Source organism: Oryctolagus cuniculus, chromosome 2 (assembly GCF_051225735.1).
Source record: "Oryctolagus cuniculus isolate XC-2025 breed Fujian yellow rabbit chromosome 2, ASM5122573v1, whole genome shotgun sequence".
NCBI lineage: Eukaryota > Metazoa > Chordata > Mammalia > Lagomorpha > Leporidae > Oryctolagus > Oryctolagus cuniculus.
The window spans coordinates 149,918,893-149,942,609 of record NC_142868.1 but is presented as its reverse complement, the minus strand read 5'-3'; the positions used below and the strand labels follow the sequence as shown (position 1 = coordinate 149,942,609).

The 23,717-nt window shown below is 39.3% G+C and overlaps 1 long non-coding RNA gene across 17 annotated transcripts in view; it reads right to left on the bottom strand.

Annotated features, from left to right (window-relative positions):
* The window catches only part of LOC149128099 (uncharacterized), a 304,850-nt gene extending 281,376 nt beyond the window's left edge, over positions 1–23,474 (bottom strand). For 3 of the 17 annotated variants that reach the window (XR_016230346.1, XR_016230345.1, XR_016230347.1), the window contains exon 1: positions 23,199–23,469. This is a non-coding gene — a long non-coding RNA (uncharacterized LOC149128099). Of the gene's footprint in view, positions 1–5,280; positions 5,381–18,247; positions 18,399–23,198 lie in introns of all 17 variants that reach the window. The other 14 variants (XR_016230357.1, XR_016230355.1, XR_016230358.1 and 11 more) reach the window with 10 other exon arrangements.
* Positions 23,475–23,717: the final 243 nt, after the last annotated feature.

Genomic DNA, 23,717 nt, shown 5'->3' with positions numbered 1-23,717 from the left:
CAGCTCCCAAATGTGGCTCCAATATTCACCCAGTCAACAGGACTGGATGAAGAATGTGCCAACTGCACGACATATTTGGACTCAGCCTCTCTCAGCTTCTGACTTCAATGTCCTCTATCAGAATATCTGGTTTCAGTGACTTAAGCATGAGGCTTAATGCCAGTTGCTTCCAAGAGCATCTGCAATCAGCCCTAACCTTTCAAATCCTTTGTTTAGAGATGTGTTGAGCCTCTTAGCCTGTCACTGGAGAACGTCCATTTTCTGTAACTATTTAAAACCAAATAAATGCACTTTCAACTGCAAGGTGGTGAAGTAGCAGTGTCATCCACTAGCTGGACAGATCTAATCTCTAGGGATTTGGTGAGAGAGTATTCCAGGGTTCAGTTCTTTTACGGAAAAATGGCCATTTGAATTCAAGGGTTCCAAAGACATCCTTCATGCCTTTTAAATTGCTAGCTTATTTTCCCTCTCTTTTGCTAAACCATAGCTTAAAGTAATGTTTTCTTGAACACTGGGGTTCAAGATCCAAATTCAATTCAAATAACCATTGACTAAGTATTACCCTTGACAATTAACAGTCAGTCCTTATTCCAGAAAACAGAAAGATGTCTGAGACTCAAAATTTACTCACTTTATTAATGTTGATTACATCAAAGGCTGTTGAGGTGGCATGGAATCTGTTGCTCTAAAGTCCATAATACTTGGATGATGGCTATTAAGCAAAGGATTAAAGATACAAATCTAGAAAAGTTGTGAGATCTGTAGTTATTATTGAAAATTGGGATTTATAGGCTCTGCCAATAATCTACTTGAGAAAACAAGATTATCTTTTAAGGTTAAATTATCATATAAGGTTAACAATAATGAGGATATCTGGTTGGAAGTAGGTGTTTATCTTTAATCCTTTTAACATAATCTTTTCAATATATTTAAAGTATTTTATTAAATTTTATCACATTGAATTCCTCATAAGTGAAATATTCAACAAGTTGTTATGTGCCATCTACATACAAAGCACTCTTGCTGATACATAGTAGTTCCAAAACTGAATGAGATTTTAGTCTATTGTTAAGGGTTTACAGTAATAGGTATTATTGCATTTATAAACAACTGTCTACAATAGAAGCAACAAAACTAGTAGATTAAAGATGACACAAAGGGCTGTGATGGTTCCAAACATAATTCAGAATCATTCAGAGGTGAAAAACAAAGCATCCCTCACCAAAATGCAATGTTTGTTCTCCATCCTGAAGAACTGGTACTACTTAATAATATAATGGATCACGAACACATCTTAGACCAAGAGAATAGCAATACCAAAAGAAGAAAAATGAATAAGAAAGAGCACATCTGGGAAGAAATACTTGCCTGCAACATAAACAAACACAAACAAGTGTTTACATAAGGAAAAGAGCAATCAAAGTAGTGTGAGAACTTAAATAACTTGCTAAGGATTTGAGAAATTACCAAGTGGCCAATAGGAAATCTCTAAAGTTTTCTGATAATTAACATCATTTGTTCAAAATCTTTATAGGTTCTTCCTCTGTGTTCAAGACAAACACATTCCATGAACTTAGGGATCCTGTAATCTAATGGAGGGACACACACACACAAAATAAATAGAATGCAGAATGATATGATTTACTCTAAAGGTTGGCAGAAATGGCCTTTACTAAAATTAATCTGGAAACAACTAAAGAATGATGGGGAGAGCAGCAGAAGGCAGAGAGGCTACAGCAGTGAGAAGCAGTGGGGTGCCCCAGAGAGGCGTCCGAACTTTGGAACTCAATAATTCCAGGTTTGAATTCCAGCACAACCATTTACTAGCTGTGTAACCTTGAATATCTTGCTTGACCTTTCTTGGGTTTATTTTCCAGAACTGAAAGATGAGTTAATATTGCCAGCCTCCTAGGAAGTTGTGAACATTAAATGAGATAATGCATGAAAATCACCTGGCATTATATCGGCAGCCAGTAGTGGTAGCAATTATTACAACATCCCAGGTATGAAGTGACAAAAACTGCATAGGCTGTTGGTATTCATAATAAAACTTAAGTTCATCTTAAAGGAAAAAGTAGGGGCAAGGTGCACCATGAAAGCACATTGTGTGGCAGTGGATCCCAAACTCAGTTGTGCCTGTTTCAAACAGTTTATGTTTCCATGCCCCATGCAAACAGATTCCAATTCAGAGATGAAACACTGAGGAAAATCAAGCGATTCTTGTTTTATTGCCCAGACTTGGATAAACACTGTCCTACAGGACTTGGTTATTGGGAAGATATAGAAAATGAGGAAAAAGAAACAGGATTCAAAAGAAAAAGTAAAGGTAAGATTCAAAGATGCCCATGGCAGAGGTTATTAATCCAAAGATGTGGCACCTCAACAGGGCAATGGATACAATCTAGAGGTTTTCCTTAAAAAAAAATTATGTATTTATTTGAAAGTCAAAGTTACAGAGAGGAGGGGGTAGAGACACAGAGAGACCTTCCGTCCATTGATCCACTCCCTAGATGGCCACAACAGCCAGGGCTAGGCCAGATGGAAGCCAGGAACAAGGAGCTTCTTCCAGGTCTCCCACATGAATAGCAGGAACCCAAGCACTTGGACCATCTTCTGCAGTTTTTCCCAGGCCATTAGCAGGGAGCTAGATAGGAGCTGAGCAGGCTGGACATGAACCATCACCCATAAGGGATACCAGCACTGGTGGTGGCGGCCTTACCAGCTACTCCACAGTGCTGGCACTCTACCAGCTACCTCAATCCTGGCACCCTAGAATCTAGAGTTTAGAAACCACCTCGAATATAGGTTTATAACAGCATTTGACTAAGAGGAAAACCCATAGGATTCATCAAATACTCAAAGAGATTTCTCTCCCAAAATTTTTAGTTCCATGATTTATAGATAATGGGTATAAGGGGCTAGTGGTTAGCAACAGAAATGGAAAACTCAGAGGAGCTAGCATCTGGTATTGAAGTTAAGATACCAGTATCCCTGGGTGGACATTGAGGTGCATTGGGTTAGGTTGCTACTTGTGATGCCCACTTACTGTATCAGTACTGGGGTGCCTGGGATCAAATCTTGCCTTTAGGAACTCAATCCATATCTTCCACATGGGTGACAGGGACCCAACTACTTTAGCCATAACTGTCCATGTGGAAGACATGGATTGAGTTCCTAACTCCCAACTTCGGCCTGGCCCAGTCTCAGCCATTGTGGGTATTTGGGAAGCAAAGAAGTGGATGGAAAGTCTCTCTCTCTCTCTCTCTCTCTCTCTCTCTCTGTATATATATATATATATATATATATGGAAGATGGAATAAATATATATATATGTCTCTCTATATTTAGAGAGAGATATCTCCCCTGCTCAAAAGGATGGACAGATGGGTAGACATATAAATAGGTACGTAAACAGAGAGAAAGAAATAAAGACAAGAAAATGAAGAAAGGAAGAAATAAAGGAAAGAAAGGAAGAAAGAGAAAAGGAAGGGAGGAAGGAAGGAAAGAAAGATGAAAGGAACCAGAATGACACATTCCGCCTGCAATACTACCTGCAAGCAGTTGATTCCATGGCTAGGAAATTGATAAAGAATTTATTCTAGAAGGTAAATTTAGGCAACATCTATGGAAAGATAAGCAGGAATACCACAGCAGAGTAGGAGCAGGAGGAATAATGAGGGGAGAAAATAGAAAATCAACAGGCCTAAGAATTTCCATAATGGGCTACAGTGAGCGGGCAAAACATCAGTGGTCAGTGGCCAAAAGACAAATACTACATGATCTCACTTACTTGTAGAACCTAAAAAGTTTGAACTCACAAAGAAAGAGTAGAATGGTAACCACTAGGGACTAGGGGATGGGGAATTGGGGAGATGTTGGTCAAAGGCTGCAAAATTTTCAGTTAGAAAGTAGGAATAAGTTCAAGAGATTTATTGTATAACACAGGGACTATATCTGATAACAAAGCATTGTAGCACAAAAATCTCTGATTAGGTTTTAAGTGTTCTCACTACAAAAAAAAAAAGTACATGAGGTTAATTAGCTCAACTGACCCATTCTGCAATGCATGCATATTTCAAAATATCATGTTGTGCATGATAAATATGTATAATTTTTGTAAAATTTAAAAATTAAAATGAATGAGTGGCCAACAGAGGAGACCAAGAGGGAGAGACTGGAGAAGAGAAACGAGAATGAAAGGAGGGCTCGGCTAGGAGAGGCGAGATGGGGAAAGACAATGCAGGGAAGAGCTTCAAGAAGGAAGAAGTTCAGCCCCGGTCAACAGCGTGGAGAGGTCAGAGACACAGAGCTCTGCAGTGTTATCAAATGCTCAATTTTCAGAGAAGAAATAAGGGGTAGGTAGCCAAAGGTTAATAAGGAAGGAGTGACCATTTATTAAAATGCTTGTTCTAAAGTTAACATTTTCTCTGAAGGAAGCAGGACTTCAGTCCAAGGCCTCATCTCATGGAAGAAAAGAAAACAACAGCACAGTTTGGGGGGAATAGATGAGACCACTCGGGCACAGCGTTCGGCTCAACACCAAGAGTTTTCGATTTCCAAATGAGGACTATCCCCAGTAGCCATAGAGACTGATTCAAAAGCCAATTACTTCCGTGAGTCTCTGTCCCCTACTTTGTCTGATTTGTGGTGAAGGCTAAGCACAGAGGGAAAACGTCAAATAAAACATTCACTGTCTCCATAAAATATCCTCACATTACAAGAGGATAATCCTGCTTCTTTGAACTAGCTAAAAACTGACCTTCTCTTGCTCAAAACTGCCTGTAAGAGTCCCAGGACAGGTTGTTCTGACATTCTTTTAACATCATCTCATCATCACAGCCAAAACTAATCACAAGAATATTACCCGTTGACAGGTGCATTTATTCTGTCAATTAAATCAGATGGTTAAATCGAAATGTGCCCCAAATCTCTCTTGTTTGCATTATCCATATTGGCGTTTCTTGGCTCGGGTTCATTGCTGGCTGGAAGTCGTCCAGCCCCCACAGAGTCACTTTGCAATATTGTGCCAGCAAGTTTCCATGCTCTGCAGCCGCCGCTCCAGCGAGGCCAGAGCAGCGCTACAGGACTGACCTGGAATGTTATATTGCTTCACTAAGATTTATTAAAAAATGGAAGGAGGGAGACTTAGATCAATGTTTTTGGAATGGGAGAGGATATATCACCTCACAGCTAAGCACGGGTGATGCGTGGGCAATGAAGCGGAGATGCTAAAGACAGGCAGTGAGAAAGGTAGAAGGAGAGAGAAAACCAGCCACCCACCTCCAGCTTTCAGCCGCGTCTCTGAAACTCTCCTCCACCAAAGTGGCCAAGGGAAAGCAGACTCCGCAGGACACACTTCTGGTGTTTTAAGGTCCTTTCCCTAAGATTCACAAAATATCCATAAAGAGCAATGGAACAGAAATTTCACTGAACTAGCTCTTGTGTTCAGCTACCAACAAGGTTCCCAAAGGGAGAGAATTTACACAACATTTTGCCCACAATAGCTATTCACAATGAGGTATATGAAGGACACGTCTAGGATTCTAGTCTCTGATGTACAGTTGAAGTGCCAGTGTATTTTGGCTCCCATTTCAAAATCCTTTGCTTTTTTTCAGCCAGTGTCACCATTTAAGCAAGCTATAAAGAAGCCTGGTTTTTGTAGGGAGTATTTAAAAAGCATATAGTCTGCTTTGGAAACACAAAATGAAATGGAGAGGTAATGAGTGAAAAAAGAAATCTAGGGCGTGAACAAGAGTTGACATGTTAGACTAAAAATGTGGAGTCACTGGAGAATGTCCTGTCCTCTGAAGGTATGTTTGGACACAACTGTAAATTTCATCCTGTGCATTATCAGTCTGAAAGGGCCTAATGGCCTCTTGGAAACATTTCAGATTGTCAAATAATTATACACGTAGAGTACTTTTTCAAAGCTCGGTATTGCATTATATAGCTTAAATATCAGAAACTTCTCAATAGCTGTAGCCCATATTTACCTTCGTATTTTCGTCACTATACCCAAGGGGATGATTTTCCACAAATTTTTGGCTAATGACAGTGTCAGTGATTTTTCTTTTGTCAACTTTTTATCTTCAAAGCATGGCATGAAGTTTTAGCCACTCAACTCTTACTGCCTCTAATGGTTCAGTCCTCATGTACCACTGAAAGAGTTTAGATGTATGATTTATCTCTGAAGACCGTTACAGTCAATCAGGTAAATACTTATTTTAGCCCATTTGAAAGGCAGGTATTCTGCCCTCTTGAAAGAAGCTATTTTAGCCTATTTGGTAAATCTTTATTCAAGCTCTTCTTTCAAAACACGCATATTTCATCCCCAAGAGAATTATTTGCTCTCCAGTTTAGCTAATTAGCATTTAGGACATGGATTGCATATAATAAAAATATATATTAAGATTGTCAGGAGAAAAAATAGCTACCACATGTGCACACTGACCAGTTTGGAGGATTTATCATCCAGGAGTTCTGAAATGAGACAGGCAGTGAGTGCAGCAAGGGAGATATTCCCCCTGCTGAGGTGGAATGGGACAAAGATTTTAGCAGCACCAGATGCAGAGCAAAGCCTCGTCTCTGCGCTATAAAGAATGATTTCTCAAAGATGCAGTCAATTATCAAATGGGATGTATTTCCTGAAGTTTGAAGTCTAGTATATACTTTTTTACACAAAAGTAATGGTAAAATGTCTCTGGGATGTTCCACTGGCTAAGCTAGTGTAACAGCTGTGACTGAGGAGCCAGACATGAGTGCTGCAGGACAGGGAAAATGGCTTCCCTCTATCCTTGTGGGTTCTTAGACTGAACTATGAATTAAACTGACCAAACACAGAGTAACAGTCAAAACACACACACATGCACACACACGCTTAATTACATACATATGTCTGGGATTCCCACAAAACACACGAGACTCGAAGAAGGGCCAGATAATTGATCTTAAACTGCAGGAAGGACTGGGGGCTGCAGGTTTCTGGGGATGGTGAGGACAGGTTATGGGAGGATAAGGGGAGGGAATGTACAGTGGATAAAGCTTGCCTTGTTGTACAGATAAAGATTCTCTCAGGTAATAAAAGTTGTCTAGAAGCAGCCCTCTTCCTAATACAGATGCTTTCACCAATATAAATTTCCTTTATAGATGTAAATTTCTGTTGAAAAAGGACAGCTTTTTCAGAGGCACTCCTGTGTCTGCAGTTTCTCAAAATAACGTGCTTGAAATACCCCAAAGAAATATATTTTGGGATGCCATATTCTGCTCTTCTACATTCATCTTTTGGGGTGGTATGTCCTGAGCCCCAACAGTACTGTACCAAAACATGTAATTCACTGTAATATCTTGTGTTTTAGGTAATGTTTGAAGTGCTTTGCATATATCCTCTCCTTTAATCTTACAAGCCTAAATTAAATATGATTTGTCTTACCCATTTAGCAGATGAGGAAACTGGGACTCAGAGTTTCAGTAACTTGACCACAGTTATACAGCAGTTAAGTGGACTAGCCAGAGCTCAAGTTCAAGTCCCTCTGACTCTAGCGCTTGAAGGCTGAATTTCTATTATCCTGCTAAACTTGACTAAGCTTGGTGTGTCTAGATAGAACACAGATCTTGATTTTACTATAAACTGTTCAAAATTTTACATCTTGTTAAGGTGCAGAAAGCAGCAGTCCCCTTTCCTGAGAAAATGACTACTGATAATTCAAGAATGCAGGCTGTAATTCTTTATTAAAGAAAAAGGGAAGGAAAGAGAGAAAATGGATAGAGAAGGTTTGAGGGTGGAAGGCAATAGAGAGCAGAAATCAGTATTATAATAAACTAAGATCCTTTTATTCAGCAATAGATTTAATTCTGATCATTCTGTAGAAGCCAGATCTGCTAATTCATTTCTTTTTGCCATTAAAACCTCAATAATTTATAAGATGTGTCATATTAAAATGGGGAAAAATAAATTGCATATGATTTTAAATCAATTAACAATCCAGATTCTGATGAATACCTTTAACCTACCACATCGTTATTGGTTACTAATTTGGAACATTACTATTGTTTGAAAATTTGCACCCTGCAAAATTTAATTTGCTAAAAAAAAAAAAACTTTTTTACAAATCCTAATCTCTAAGGTCATGGTGTTGATAGGTGGGGGCTCTAAGAGTTGACCAGGCAATGAAAGATCTCTCTCTGTCCAACTCTTTGTCTCTGTTTCTATTTCTTTACAAACAAAATGAAAATAATTATAACTAAAAAAAGATATCTCCACGTTATGTCAACCTCTTAAAAAGTCAGCCAAAGCTACTTATGGGAGCATCATTTTGTCCTGGTTTCCTAGTCTTGGAGACTGTCATGACTACACCCTGATAACTGTATTCTATCATGTCTGGGTCTGTTTCTAAAACAATTATCAAGAGCATTTTACCTTGGCCCTTTACAAGAATCTTCTTCTTTTAAATTTATTTATTTTAAAGGCAAAGCAACAGAGAAATAGAAGGAGATCTTCTATCTAAGGGTTCACTCCCCAAATGGCCACAACAGCCAGGACCAGGTCAGGTTAAAGCCAAGATCCAGGAACTCCATTTGTATCTCCCACAGGTGGCAGGAACTCAAGGACTTAAGCTATTACCTGTTGAACTCAGCAGGTACATTAGCAGGAATCTGGTTAACACATGGAGGCAGGATTTTATTTCAGGCACTCCAATATGGGATCCAGTTGTCCCCAGTGACAGCTTAACCCACTGCATCATAATGTACACCCCAGGGATCACTCTTCATGGCAATGTCTTCAGGTTCTCAAGGTGGCCCCAGTATTTTGCAGCATACTCATAGCTTAAAAAGAAAAAAGTTTGATTCCTTTCTCCTTCATTTTTTTGTCCTTCTCCAGGGTGGAAAACCACTAGCCAATTTTTTTAAGCATAAATAAAACCTTTCCTTATATTCATCATAATGGTGGTCTCTGAACTTACCATCATTTCATTATCGGTCAACACTATTAAATACTCCAATGATTCTACACATCTAAATCTTCTCTATAGTTTAGAATTTATTTTAATTCCTACCTCTTCCAATAGTGTCCCTTAGATAAACCTTCTATGATGACCTTCTATAAACTCTTCTTTTTCTAACCCATCATGGCCATAACTGTCTATGTATTTTGACAATCAGCTGGGTATAATCCAAGGTCTGAAACTGTTCTTTGCTTGCATTTGTCTCCAAAATACAAATCTTTCCATCAAGATCATAAACAGAGAGAACAGACTTTGTTTTGTATTCCTGTCTTATGCTCTAGTTCAGTCTCATAAGAGAAAAAGTATACATAAATCCTTAAAAATTGACCAAGTACTTTCCTAAAATGTTGTGAACACATTAGTGACCCAAAAATAGTTAATAAATTTAAATAGAATCCTGTAATTTTTGGTAGCTATAATTTTCAAGATTTAGCTTCTTGAAGAAACTCCTCACCCCATGTTCTGATTATTAGTTGATGGAGAAGAAAAATTGGTTGAAACCAACAACTTCTCATCAGATTTCACTGAATAGCTATATACTCAATATCACAACTCTCTAAGACCACTCTCTAAGACAGCTCCCAGAATCTAAGCTGTCACTCAAGAAACTGAAGTAATGTTGGACTGGACTATTTAAGATAGGTTTCTCTGTCTGGCCCTGGTTTATCCAAGATTGGTTTTGAATGCAATCAACAATAGATGGGGGAAGCTGATTTAAGTGAGCATATACAATCCTATCAGTGATACTCTTTTGAGGAAGTCATCAATTCCATCAAAAATTTCCTGAAAACTTTGCTCTAAAAGAAATGCAACAGCAAACACTTCAATTCCATAACCAAGTAGGCCTATGCTTGAATCAGTTTAGTAATACAACTGTCCAACTCAGACATGACTTTTATTCCAAAGGTCAGCTAGGCATCATATCAATGTTGATGCAAAAAATGAGAAGAGTCCCTGGAATACAGCCAGATTTCTCAGATCCCATCCTGCATTTGTCTTTTTCTTTGGGTTGAGTATTGGCACCATTAATTAGTTACTACACTTGGAAGTAAATGAGTATTAACCATCTGACTTCCATTTGTCAGATTTCTGATTTAAGAAAACTAAAATGAATGCATGGTAAATTCTGGACTACCTGTGTTCCCCAAGAGCTTGGCATATGACTAAGCAAATATACTAGCCCAGTGGATCCACCTTTGCAAATGAATGGGCCTGGATCCAGAAAACACAAATCTTATAAGGTTGCCTGGACTGCCAGCTGCCTCAATTTTAGCACAACGATTTAATGTATTTTAAATAAATGCAACATAAGGAAAAAATGCTTTGTACAAATTGGTCATCTGTTGTTTTTCTGGCTGGCACCATGATTTATGTAATATATCAGTAGAACGACATCTTTCTATCTGTCTCTTGGATAACAAAGTACATATGGAAGTTTCTTTATAGTGCTTTAACCCCCTGATTACTAGAAAGGTCCTACTGAGTATTTCTTATATAGCATCCAAGTAAGTTAAAGATGCTGTCAAATATTTCAGTATTTTATGCTTTTCCTTGTCCATACTCTTTATCCTGGATACCATCATGTCCTCACATTCAAGACTACAGCTTTATTTTTCTCATTTTGTACAAAAGTTAGCACTCAGATTTGGGCGACATCCATCTCTACTCAAACTAGCATTAACTAAATTGTCATAATATCCCAAATTAGTCTTTATTGATTTAGTGCTAATTATAAAGGCCACATGGGTTTATTTACTTTCCACTCCCTTTCTCTAAAGAAAAAATAGAAATCATACATTTCTCTGATTTACTGAAGCATAGTACAATACTTGTGGTTTGGGTAGAGCACCAATACCAATGATGACATCAGCACAGTGCACTGGAGCATGAAATAAAACAATTGTATTTACCCTATTTTGGATCACACACCCACACACATATTGTGAAAACCATATGAAAACTTGGAACTTCTCCCCTAGAGCAATGTATATTTGCTCTTATAATTTAGCATGAAATTTCAAGAAGTCTACAAGTTGGAAGAACATAACAATATGATTTTGTATGTCTTTCAAAGATGAAGCATTGTTTTAGTGCTCTAATTAATCCCACAGGAATAACATGGTGAATTTGTGTTATAGCTTGCTTGTAACAATTGTTTCTGGGCTAGTTATCTTTTTTGGAGCTAATGAGGAACGGGGTCATGGGTTCAATTCATTTAGGGGTCAGTTAGTTGTCATACAAAGAAAAGGCCTTTGCCATATTGCTGGCCCACCATCTTGCAAATTTATGCATTTTTCTCACCAATAAGAGAATGGATGGCTAAGAACAAACCATCACTTATTCTGGAAATAAAACTCACAAGTTCCTTTCCTCACTTGGGGTATATAAACAATTATAATAATTATTAAAAGCAGCAATGTGATATGTGAGGAGGAAGAGGATCAAGAATCCAGAACCAGAGTTTGCCACAAATTGGTTGTTACTCTAAGCAAAATATTGGGCTTCTTTGAGTCTATTTTCTCATGAAATAAGAAGGATACACATGATAATAAGAAATATGTTAACTCTAAATTCCTAATATTAAAGATTGTCATGAGGGAATAACAATTACATATGGCAGAATAAATTAAAGTCCATATAAAATGGAGAATCTATGACAATATTCAAAGGATTCAACAATAATGCAAATAGCTGAAATGAAACATTATTACTCTTATAATTGGTTACAGGGAGATGCAATTTTATAGTTGATCTCCATGAATATGTGTTAATAGATACATATTGGTTATTAAACTCTGTGGTCCCCAGATTCTAGGAAGAAAATACACATGCACCATTAAGTTAACAAAGAAGATAATTTGATTTCAAAATATTTTAAACTTCCTTGGTTCAACAGAAGGGGCCAGAAGGAGATCCTAAAAGAAACCAGTCTCTTCTATAAGTCAGGGAAATCAGATGGTGTATCTGCATAGCCTGATGAAGTAAAGCACAGATTAAGGCATATAGTTACTTAACTTTTACTGCTCATGATAAAAAAAAAAAAAAGCACTACCTATCTTTGAAGTCTCCCTGTATATTTTATGTGTAACACACTTACTATATACACACAAATACAATACACACATATAGTTAATGGATAGACACTGTTGAGTCGTATCCAGTGATTTGTCTGTAATATCAAAAATGCCTTTATTTTCACTTGTTTTACAGTCTACTAATTTGGCTGCAGAGCTAATGCCCATTTAAGGGAATATGGTGTGGGAGGACTGTGCAGCAATATTAAGTGAGGAAGCCATATGTTTCTTAGCCCCATCACATTGTCTGTGGCTGCCCCTCCCCCTTTGTGGGTTTGCTTTTCCTTCAGATAGGCCTGCAGAGGATGGAATGCCTATTTCACAGGTGTTTGGTGGAGATGGTGCAAACTAAAGGTTTCTAAGAGGAGTGAGGCTATGTAAAGCATCCAGAAATAGCAACTTGTTTTCACTTAAGATGCAATCCACAGAGGTCTGCTTCAGACTCTTAATTTACAATATTAACTTTATATATCATGATAATTGACTACCTGCCCCTAGATAGTTGACATGGTGCCCAGAATATTCAAAGCTGTCTGGTTTTGATAATCTTACAGTTTATCTAGAAAAGCATTAGAAGCAAACTTACTACAGGGCTAGATTGTAACCAAAATGGGAAATATATTTCATCAAAAAGACTGCTTTTATATTTAATTCCAAGAAAAGGTACACTTTCCGATAAAAGATGAAAAAATAATGAATCATTAAATACGTCTATAATACAAGACTTTTTTTTTTTCAGGTAGTCACTATATTCTCTTGTAATATGCCACTTTGGGGGTATAATCAGCAATGTAGCTTATATAGGTAGAAACAAACAATAAAGTCTAGAGGTCTCTCAACCAAGTGGAAGGTTAAACATGGGCACTGACAACTCCCATCATCTGAAATTATATTACCATGGTTTCCCTGAGCTCGAGAGAATTCTCTTCTACTGACTCATTTGCTGCCCAAATTAAAGTGTAGGTGTGCACAGGCTCAAAGAGGAAATCAAACAAGAGAGAGGGTATAAAAACAATACAAGTGGAGAAGCGTGAGGTTTATATTTTTATGCTAATGTGATGGTAAGAAAAGGGCTCCATTTGGGGAGCAATAAAGAAGGGGGTGGGGGAAAGGCTGGGAGCAGATCTCAGTAAAAAACACAGAGGCTTTCTATGCAGATGGGGGATTTAAAAGAAATAAAATGATAACCACATAGTCGAGAGACTAGAAAAGAGACCTTGATGTTTGATAGTTGTAATAACCTGCAGAGTGCTCTAATGGCTCGGGGATCAGGTGCAGAGCTACAGCAATAACGAGAGCTGAATAATTATCTCGGCCGTATCTGTATCACCAAAGTCCCAGCGTATGAGCTATATAAGGAGGCTTCTGCTGCCTCTCCAAGATTTCCTGAAATGTTAAATCACTGATTTGGGAGCACTTCCAGCATTAGTACTGCCCAGTTAGAAAGAAATAAAGCCCAGAATTCTCCTGTGGCAGTTCTAATGTCTTTGTTAATTATGAATTATGGGTAAACACGCAGACTCACAGAGGTCACGGCTGTCAGCAACAATAGTTTTCAAGAAGGATTTTTACGAGGGTCTTTTTCACTCCACCATAATGTCCGTTTTATATACATAAACAGAGCCAGACACACACACACAAAAAAACCAGTGTTTGCTTTTTAGGGGAGTTGTATATTTTTTTCCCTTTTTTTCTCCCTCCCCCTCCTCTTGTGTAGAGGCATGTAGCGGCAGCCAAAGCAAAGCAGTTCATAACTAGAGTTCTCCTCTGTGACTGACAACAGCTGCACCATTCCAAGGACTAGGCAGAAAGAGTCGCTGGGGCTGAGGCTGGGTTAATGATCAGACACTGAAAACCACCTCCTTCTTGTTAGTAGAGGGGGCGGCCGGTTGGGTAACCTACCAGCAGTGGTCACCTTTCACATCCGATGAAGAAACAAAAGCTGCATACAGTATGCTTGATTAACCTCACTTAAATGGCAATGCTGATCTCAAATCTATCCCAAGAGTGTCTATAAACAGGATTAAAATTATATTATGTGTGGATCCAGCCCAACAAAAGCAACTGGCACAAAATCATTTTAATTAGGTGGCAACGGCTGTAACTCATTCAACTTTGGCATTAATTCTTTTTGTCCCATCAAAGAACTTCTGGGACTTCCTGTAAGACAGTGTGGAATAGAGATGCTCCGTGGAGAGTGAATCACTCTTGTGCCTCAGCTTCACACATCACGCTTTGGCAGGTGAACAGACTGTATGGCCAGATCAAAATTCAGTCAGCTTTTTAGGGACATCTGTGGCAATCCCCATATATAACTTTTTTCTAGGTAGACAATATATCTGGAAAAATAAGTTGGCAAATTTGTGTTGACCTTCAAAATGTCAACTCATGTTAGTATTAGGACACACAGTGTGGGCTATTTTCTTTGTACATAGCAAATTTTGAAACTATATTAGCCTCTGGATTAGGAAAACTAGAATTCAGTACAAGGTCTTCTCTGTTGCTCTTTCTGCCCCAATCTCTTTTAGTCCACAGAAATGTCATTTTCTTAACATGGGACCTTGAGGTCCATTCCAGGTTCCTGATCAGAGCAGATGCTACAGAGCAACTTTCCCTTGACCTTTCTTGAGAAAGGTCATTTGTTTACTTGAGTTGGTTTTAAGATGAAAGCCAAGCAGATCATGGAAGTGGAGGTATATGGTAAAGAAACTTTCTGTGCAGTTTCACAGGGAACACAGAAACAGGATGAAATCACGGGTCTGAAAAGCACACGGGCAACTCCACCACCCAGAACACTGCCCTCTCAAGCCCACATCCTTACCAACAACCCAGTCTCATGCATGCACCCGAGGGATCTTTGAGCCCTTCCATTTTAAAGAATATCATTCTGTTTTCAGATCTGCCTTCTATTAAATAGCACCGAAATGTTAGCTGACCCTCCTCCGCCCAATCAGAAGAGTACAAAAAGAGTTCACAGACATTGCTCCCCAACCCTCAGCATTCCCACAGCCTCGCTGAGACCTACCTTTCCCTCTGACCTGGTAAAGAGAAAGAGCAGGTAGTTGTATATTTCCTTTATAAGAATTGATTAGCAACTTAGGAAACTAAGGTGCAGTGAATATCTAGTTTGTGACAGTAATTCTCTTCCCAATGGTCATGAGCCTCCTCCATACAGCTTCTCAATACTAAGGGACTCTAAAATAACCAAAATCCAGCTCCTAAAAATACTAATGCAGCTAACACATTTATCAGCATTCATATTATTACTAACCACCAATGTGTAAACAACGAGTGAGCCTGCTAGTCAGAGTGTAAAAATGGACTCTGTCACTGGCTTTAACTGGAAATTCCTAAAATGTAAGTTTCCTGACTGAGAGGATGGTAATGTGTTTGTATAGGAAATTGACCATAAATATCTTCATGTTGTGAAAATTTCCGATGATCATTCTGAATAATAGGCAAAAGCAGGAAGAAAGAGAACATTGAAGTCAATGTGGAAATCAAGTGGAAGCTAACGCAAGGACTCTCGAATAACACAGGAGAAATGTGGCCTGGCTTCCTTAAAGAGACATTGATGCTAATGAGAGTGGTAGTGAGAGAAACATCTAGGGCAGTGAGTGAAACAATGTACTTTGCTAGCTAATTTTTGAGTAAAGAGAAAGAAATTTTGGCCTACAGTTAAGATACCTGTGTTCTATATCAGAGTACCTGGGTTCAACACTTGTCACTGGCTCCTGACCCAAGCTTCCTGACAACACAGATCCTTGGCAGTGGTAATGGCTCAAGTAATGATGATCTTGCCACCCACCTAGGAGACCCAGATTGAGTTCCCAGTACCTCCTGGCTTCAGCCTGGCCCAGTCCTGGCCATTGCAGGCATTTGGGGGAATGAATCAGTAGGTGGAAGTTCTCTCTCTCTCTCTCTCTGTGTGTGTGTGTTTTAATTATTCATTAATTGATAATTTTAATAAATTAAAATTGGAAAGCAAAATTTTATGGTACCCATAAACAAATTCTCATTCTAAACCAATTCTCAAATCCTCTTTTGATTACCAAAAACTACGTTTCCTAGGAGCAGAATACTTTTGACAATGTGTTAATACATTTCACTGTGTCTAAAAAAATAGTCGGTTTGTATACCAGATCTGCAGAACTCAGAAAACGCCAAAAGTCAGGAGGGAAAGGTGGGGTTGATCTGGAGCTTGGCAATGGCTGGCTGCGAGGCAGGCAAGCTTCTATTTTTCCTCTACTCTCATTTTCACTTTTGCCTTTTAATGTTGCCTGAATCTATTCCAAGTGTCCTTTGCTATGGCAACACCTGCAGGTGAAGGCCCTGCTCCTCTCTGCCAGCCTCACAAGTGATGGAGAGGCAGCTAATCACTGCACAAGGGTAGGAGTGCAATCTCCAAGACACCCATGAACAATTTGAGAACCAGGGTGTCCCTGAAGCACCCTCTCCTCACAGGTGTTTAACCTGTTCAGCCATACACCAGGAAAAGGGAAAGTAAACATCCATTCTTTTCCTATTGTTTGCTTGTCATCATGCAACTTTGCAAGACTGATTCATTCTCTAAATTCATATCAATAGCACAAGGCAGCAAAGTTATTTTGGTCTCATGCATTAGGGCCCCAACAGTGGACAAGGAGCTCTCTGCTTACTCTGCTTTCTCTGCACCTATAAGCCTGTGAGGATCTAAAGCCAGCTACAATGCTGTACTTTAGGTTTCAAAGGACAATGATCAAGACCAAGGCTGCCTTTCAGACCCAGCCAATCATTCCCCATTTCTGAAAAGACTCTTATTCAGACATGTTTTCAATCAAACCACCTATGCTTCTGATTCATGCCATCAATGAATATAGAATGTGATCCACTTCTGCTTAGATGGCACAGTCTTTCAATACAGGCTCTTAAAACACTTCATGAACCTTGTCTGGGTGCCAAGTACTGCCCTCCTCTCCCTCCTCCCCGTAGACAGACAGGCACACAAAAGTCAAGAATCTGTCCCGATGCCTGCCTCAAATGAGTCAACACCAAGGCTAGAAAGAGCCCTGAAGAGCCCGAGGAGCTGATGTTCTAACCACCCACTTACCCAGCCTCTCTTTGTGGGTTATTATTTCTACAAAGCTTTATATACCTTGGCAGGTCAAGGAGACCACAGGTGGCAAAGCAGTATTGTTACCTGTTGAGACTTGTTCCTAAGTGTTCAGTGTGATTTACCTTCTTTGGAAACTTGTTTCTTTTCACTTACGAACCTGACATAATATTTTCTAAAGTTTGCAATAGGTGGGTCTGACCCTCACCCTGATTAGGTGAAGACAATCAGAGCTGGAGCTTTTTGCAGGGCTTGAAAATCTAAACTCAAACCATAAAACCTCTATGTCTGGCTGTTATACTCTTAGGAAGCCCCTTATAGGAATGTAGATGTTGGCGACATTGCATTCATTTTACCACAAAATTTGCAAAACTTTCATGAGGATAATTTGCTTTGGAAATGCCTGATGTCAATGGTTAAGAGGATTGCAGTGGGCAGTTGGCTCTCAATCTCAATGTTCCCAGTGCCACACATCCTCTCCACTCTACCCTCAGTGTCCACTCCCCCCAGTGTCAGTTTGATTACCTTCTCCCACCTGCTTGAATAATAAATTCCATTTTATTATTGATAAAATTTTCTGTTACTCAAAAATATTCATGGGTTTTCAGATCTTCTTTTAAGAACCCATGATTCCAGGTGTGGGTGCTTGGCATAGCCATTAAGAAGTTGGCTGCAGGACCAGTGCTGTAGCGTAGCAGGTGAAGCTATTGCCTGTAGTGCCTGCATCCCATATGGGTGCTGGTTCGAGTCCCAGCTGCTCCACTTTCGGTCCAGCTCTCTTCTGTGGCCTGAGAAAGCAGAGGAGGATGGCCCAAGTCCTTGGGTCCCTGCATCTATGTGGGAGACCTGGAAGAGGCTTCTGGCTCCTTGCTTTGGATTGGCACAGCTCTGGCCATTGCAGACATCTGGGGAGTGAACCAGCAGATGGAAGAAGACCTATCTGTCTCTCTCATTCTCTCTCTCTCTCTACCTCTCTCTAACTCTGCCTTCAAATAAATAAATAAATCTTTTAAAAATTTTTTAAAATAAAAAAATAAATCTTTTAAAAATTTTTTAAAAAAAGAAACTGGCTGAGATACCTGTGTCCCATGTCAAGTGCCTGGATCTGAATTCCAGCTCTACTCCTAATTCCAGCTTCCTGCTAATGTGCACGCTGGGAAGTATCAGGTGATGGCTGAAGAAGTTGGGTCTCTGGCACCATGCAGGAGATCTGGATTGAATTTCTGACTCCTAGGCATTTAGAATGAACCAGTTAATGAGAGGTTGCTCACTCACTCATTTGCTCATTCTGCCTCTCAAAAAAATTAACTGTTAAAAAAAATCCATGATTCAGTCCTAAGCACTGGTGCTGTTAAGTTCTATACCCTTACAAAATCTATCTCACAAATCCCTCTCCTCCTATCCCTCTGTCCCCTTCGAGGAGTCCTTCCCTGTAATTACACATGAACTAGGCTAGAAATTAAGCTCCAGAAGGTCAAGGATTTTTTTTTTTTTTTTGCCTAATTTTCTTCAATAATATAGACCAGGCACCTAGAACATAGTACACACAGAAAAATATTAGGATAAATAAATGAATAAATAAACTGATAGAATGTCATGATAGAATGAGTGGACAGACAAGTTCAATACTCTTAAAACTGGATTTCCAGTTCCCAGCTTCATATCTCTCCTCGTCACTCTCCACACTGGAGCCAGAATCAAGCGCTAGAACGCATATCCCATCCTGTAATTCAGTCCCGTAGATTTTCTCAGCACCTCATTATTTACCACAAGCTAAAAGCTATACCCAGCAAATAAGGCTGTGGGGAGCAACTGGGAGCAACTCGGACTAGACTGTTACTGGAATTAAGACTTATTCTATGCATCCGCTCTCCCACAATATGGCTCTGGGAGAGGAGGAAACAGCTTCTACACAGCTGCCTCCAGTTCAACCAATAAACAGCAGGAGCTGCTCCTGATTGGAGGAGAGCAGCGTACTCGGCGTGTGGGTAGCAGAGTTGGGATTGGTGGAAGAGGACTATAAAGGAGGAGAGAGACAACATGCACCAGGAACATCTATCTGAAGGAACACCTGTGCAGCCCCCGAGAGAGCCGGCCGGCAGTGTGCCGCTCCCCCGCGGAAGTGGGGAAAGTGGTAGGGGGAACGGAGGTGGAAGGGATGGTAGCCAACCCGGGAAGAACCAGCAGCAAACCCGGGGAGGGCCGAGCAGACAAAAGAACAACGCAGGGTCCTGTGTCGTTCCTCCACGAAGACCGGGAGCGACATAAGGCTATCAGAATCTGGCCTTATCTCATTTCTGGCCTCCTATTATTCCTCCCATATATCACAAGAACTTTAACCATTTTGAGCTAATTTCATTTTTTAAACACATCTCTCTTTTACATTTGCTCCTTGGCTACGGCTGTTCTATCTTGTCTGACACGTTTATTTGTCATGTTTACCTTTTTGTAATGTTGCTTTTTCAGAAAATTACTGGCCAGCTCATGCTGTCTTTTGTGTTCCTATAATTAAATGATGCCATGCTATCCACTCTATAGACTTGAGTCTTCTTTTATGTTGGTGTCATCTATACCTAGTGCAAGGCTTGGCACATATGTTGAATAACTCATCAATAGATTTTTTCAATTTCTCATTTATATAAGTTGAACAGAATTTGTGTATCTCATATGTACAGATTTACGAGCACAGTGATATTTCCCACCCTCCCTCCCTCCTGCCTTTCTTTCTTTTAATTTGAACAATGACAAACCTTCAGATTATTTTCTAATCATAAGCTTAACCATCTACTAAGTAAAGAATTCAACAAACAGGAAGAAGAAAAAAAATTTCCTCAACAGTAGAGACAAGGGCTATAAGACATCATCAAATATCAAAATGAGTGAAAGCTTATATATGTTATATTTTTTCCTACTCTTCTTAGCTACCACAGATCAGGGAAAACACATGATATTTGTCTTTTTGGGACTGAATTATTTCACTAAGTATTAAAGATTTCACTAAGTATTAAAGAAACCCTTGGCACCACCATAAGAAATCGGATGAATTTAGAATTAAAAATTATTTTAGGAATTCTCCTCCCCAATTTCAAACTCCTGGACTGTCACTTCTGAGCTTTCCCACCTGGGGAAAATAATTTAATCTCTCTTTGTTTCAGTTTCTTTCTTTGTAAAATGAGGATGGTAACAGTACTTTCCTCAGGACGTTTTTAAGTGACAAATGGATTAATGCACTTGCAATGCTTTGAAAGTTCCTGGTTCAAAATAGTCTTTAAATAAATGATCATTATTTCAGAGGAGGAGAAAATAGGATGAGATAAGACATAGGACCTCAGGCATGTCGAATGTTAGGACACACTAATGATAAAACCAAAACTGTAATTAATGTTTATGCATACTACGGCCAGACACTAGTTCCCAAACGAATTATGAAAACTTCTAAATATGAGATAAAAACATAAACATTCCATGTGAAAGACCCTTTAAATTTTGAATTTAAATTCTTAGGCCCTTAATTTGTACATGTATGCTATGTACTATAAGGACAAAAAAGAGACTTAGTGAGTCTGAAAAATACAGATACATGTCTCTATATTTTCCCACAACCAATGGGATCACTGTGCCTTCCTCACTTAGGGAAGTTATAATTGAGTCTTCACACATCTAACATTTACTCCTTCTAGAGTGTGAGATAGTTGAGGACAAGAACAGAGATTTGTAAACTTTGAATTTAAGCGCAATTGCTAAACACCATGCTCAGTACTTTAAAATACACAATGGGTATTCCTTATATATAAAAAGAATGTGCCATCCGGGTGGGACGTAAGAAAGGGTAGTAGTATCAGCTTCTGTGGAAATTTGAGATGATTCCAAAATCTTCTTTTTGAAATATAAATTCATGTCTCCATATTTCCCAGAGTTTCAACTATAGTAACTTATACATAAAAGATGCCCAAGTGAATATGTGCTGATCTCTCAACACCTTGAGGAATCTCCACATGGCGACTCCTTTTCAGAAACTCCCTTGATTGGATGTTAGATAAAAAGATGAAGATGACCAAAGTGGAAACTGGGAATTATTTCACTGTTGCTTCATACTTGCAGAGCCTACTACCTACAGTGGTCAGATCTTGAGTTAAAAATTTTAACCAGAGAACAAGTCAGTTCTATAGAAAAACCACAGGAGTCTGACACTGTGGCTCACAGTGCCTGCAACAAGGATGTTGGTTCAAGTCCAAGCTGCTCCACTTCCTGATCAGCTCCCTACTAATGCACCTGGGAAAGCAGAAGATGGCCCAAGTGCTTGTGCCCCTGTCACCAACATGGAAGACCTGGATGGAGTCCCAGGCTCTTGACTTCAACCTGGTTCAGTCCTGGCTGTTACGACCATTTGGGAAGTGAACCGGCAGATAGCAGACTCTCTCTCCCGCTCGCTTGCTTGCTCGCTCTCTCTCCCTGTGTGTGTGTGTGTGTGTGTGTGTGCCTTTGTTTCTTTCTAAATCTGCCTTTCAAATAGATAAATAAATCTTAAAGAAGATTGCAGATAATTCCTTGTTACATAGCCAATAATAGCTAATATTTATCCTCTTGAAAATAATTTAGTCCACCATTTTAGCTACACTCACATTGATGTATTAAAGCTACAAAAACCATACTATTTCCTTAGCAGACAGATAAGGACTAGAAAGACTTTAACCATAAGCCATAATTCCTTTGAATTTCTGCAGACTCTGTTTCCACCCAGCTGTCTAGTTCTGGACTGGAGCTTTGGCTCAGTAATTGCTTAATTTTTCATTGCAGTACCTCTTCATGGATGTAAAAATGGATGGATTTTGCTTTAAAAATAAATACTTCCTTTTTCTTGTAGTTTTTTTAACTGTAATTATTTTTGTGTCAGAAATCTAATTGTACTCCATATTGAAAGCTAACCCAGTGGGAAAATAATTTTGTACAATTACAGAAAGTTTTAATAAAAGACTGATAAGTAAAGTTTTGAATTTTTAATGCATTCTGCAGGCGGTTGAGTGCCTTTTGCCATCTCTGTCACTTATCATTAAAGCTGTGTGAAAGGGAGGCCTACCTGTTATACTTGACTTGATTGGCAAAAGTGTACCCTGACAAATAAAGTGAAACAGACAAAAGTCAAAATGAAAAAAAAATTTAAAAACAGTCACAGTTTCCTAGCTAATTTCACGTTAATGCTTCCCCTTTACCCACAAAAATTCCTTTGTATTTAATATTCTGTTCTTACCCACTTATTAGCCTACCATTGTGAGTGTTAAATTCCTGTATAGCATCCAGCAATAATTCATTTCCATAAAAGCACATCCCATTTCCAGGGCATGCTTTTTGGCTTAATTTGAAAAAATTACCCTCGTTTGACAGAGAAAACACTTTTAAACATGCATAACCTACACATTTACGTGCAAGCTAAATCCAGAGAGTGTAATCTATCTAAGCTTTCTATGATGAAAGCATCATAAGAACCATCCTACGAGCTGCACTGAATTTGCTTCAAGGCTACAATTTGAAGCCTTCCTACTGGTGTATCATGCTCTTGTTTGTTTGTTTGTTTGCTTACTCTGGATTCTGCCAGACCTTAAACAACCCACCCAAACCTTTTCCAGTTTCTCCAGATTGTACCCAGTGATCCTCCCCAGCCTGGGTTCTATTGCACCATTCACAAACTAAGAAGGTTTAGGGCTCTGGATTCTGCTCCTTTTGCCCTCTTCTAACTGGCATGGACACTCTCGTGGCAAACATCAAATTGTCACTTGGTTTCATGTGTCTGCTGCCTAATAAGTTTATTTTGGATCAGACTGATTTCCCAGCATATGCTCAAGATAGAATCTTCAAATGATGCAAAATGGGATTTTCAAATTATGATCCTGAGCATTTTTTTCTTATCCACTTACATATAATCTAAAAATAAATACCCAGGCTCTACCAGGATGTGACAACTTCAGCAAACAAAATTGAAAATAGCTGCCTTACAATAGTCTCTCCCTCCAAATGAAACAGGGGAAAATATACCTTTAGAGAAAAATACAGCACCGGTTAAGGAACAGACGAGCTACTCACAGCAGGTTTGTGAAGAGAGGCACAAGGACATAAACAGCTCAGGATGGGTATCAAGCAAGGAAAAAACCAGCCAGCAATCACTGTGCTGAATCCCGGAAGGGGCGCCGGGAAGTGGTCACAGGTGATTGTCATGTGTGATAATTATTATTACTGTACACCTGCTCCTCCGCACTAATTAACTTTGGATATGCAAATCAATCCTATTGCATCATGCCCCTGCTCTCCTCCCCTACAGATAAGAAGATGTTCAGCTGCTGGATTTAATTAGGATAATGAACGCCAGGCCCACGGTGGCTTGGCAGGGGAGGTGGGGGGGAAGCTGTGACTGACCTTTTCTCCCAAAACGTTGACATTTTCTAAGGCTTCTGAGCACTGGAAGTCACCTCTATGGCTGGGACATTGATAGGAGCGGATTGATGAGGTGTCATTAGAGGAGAGATGCTGTGGCCCCAGCGTTTGCTGGGAGAATAC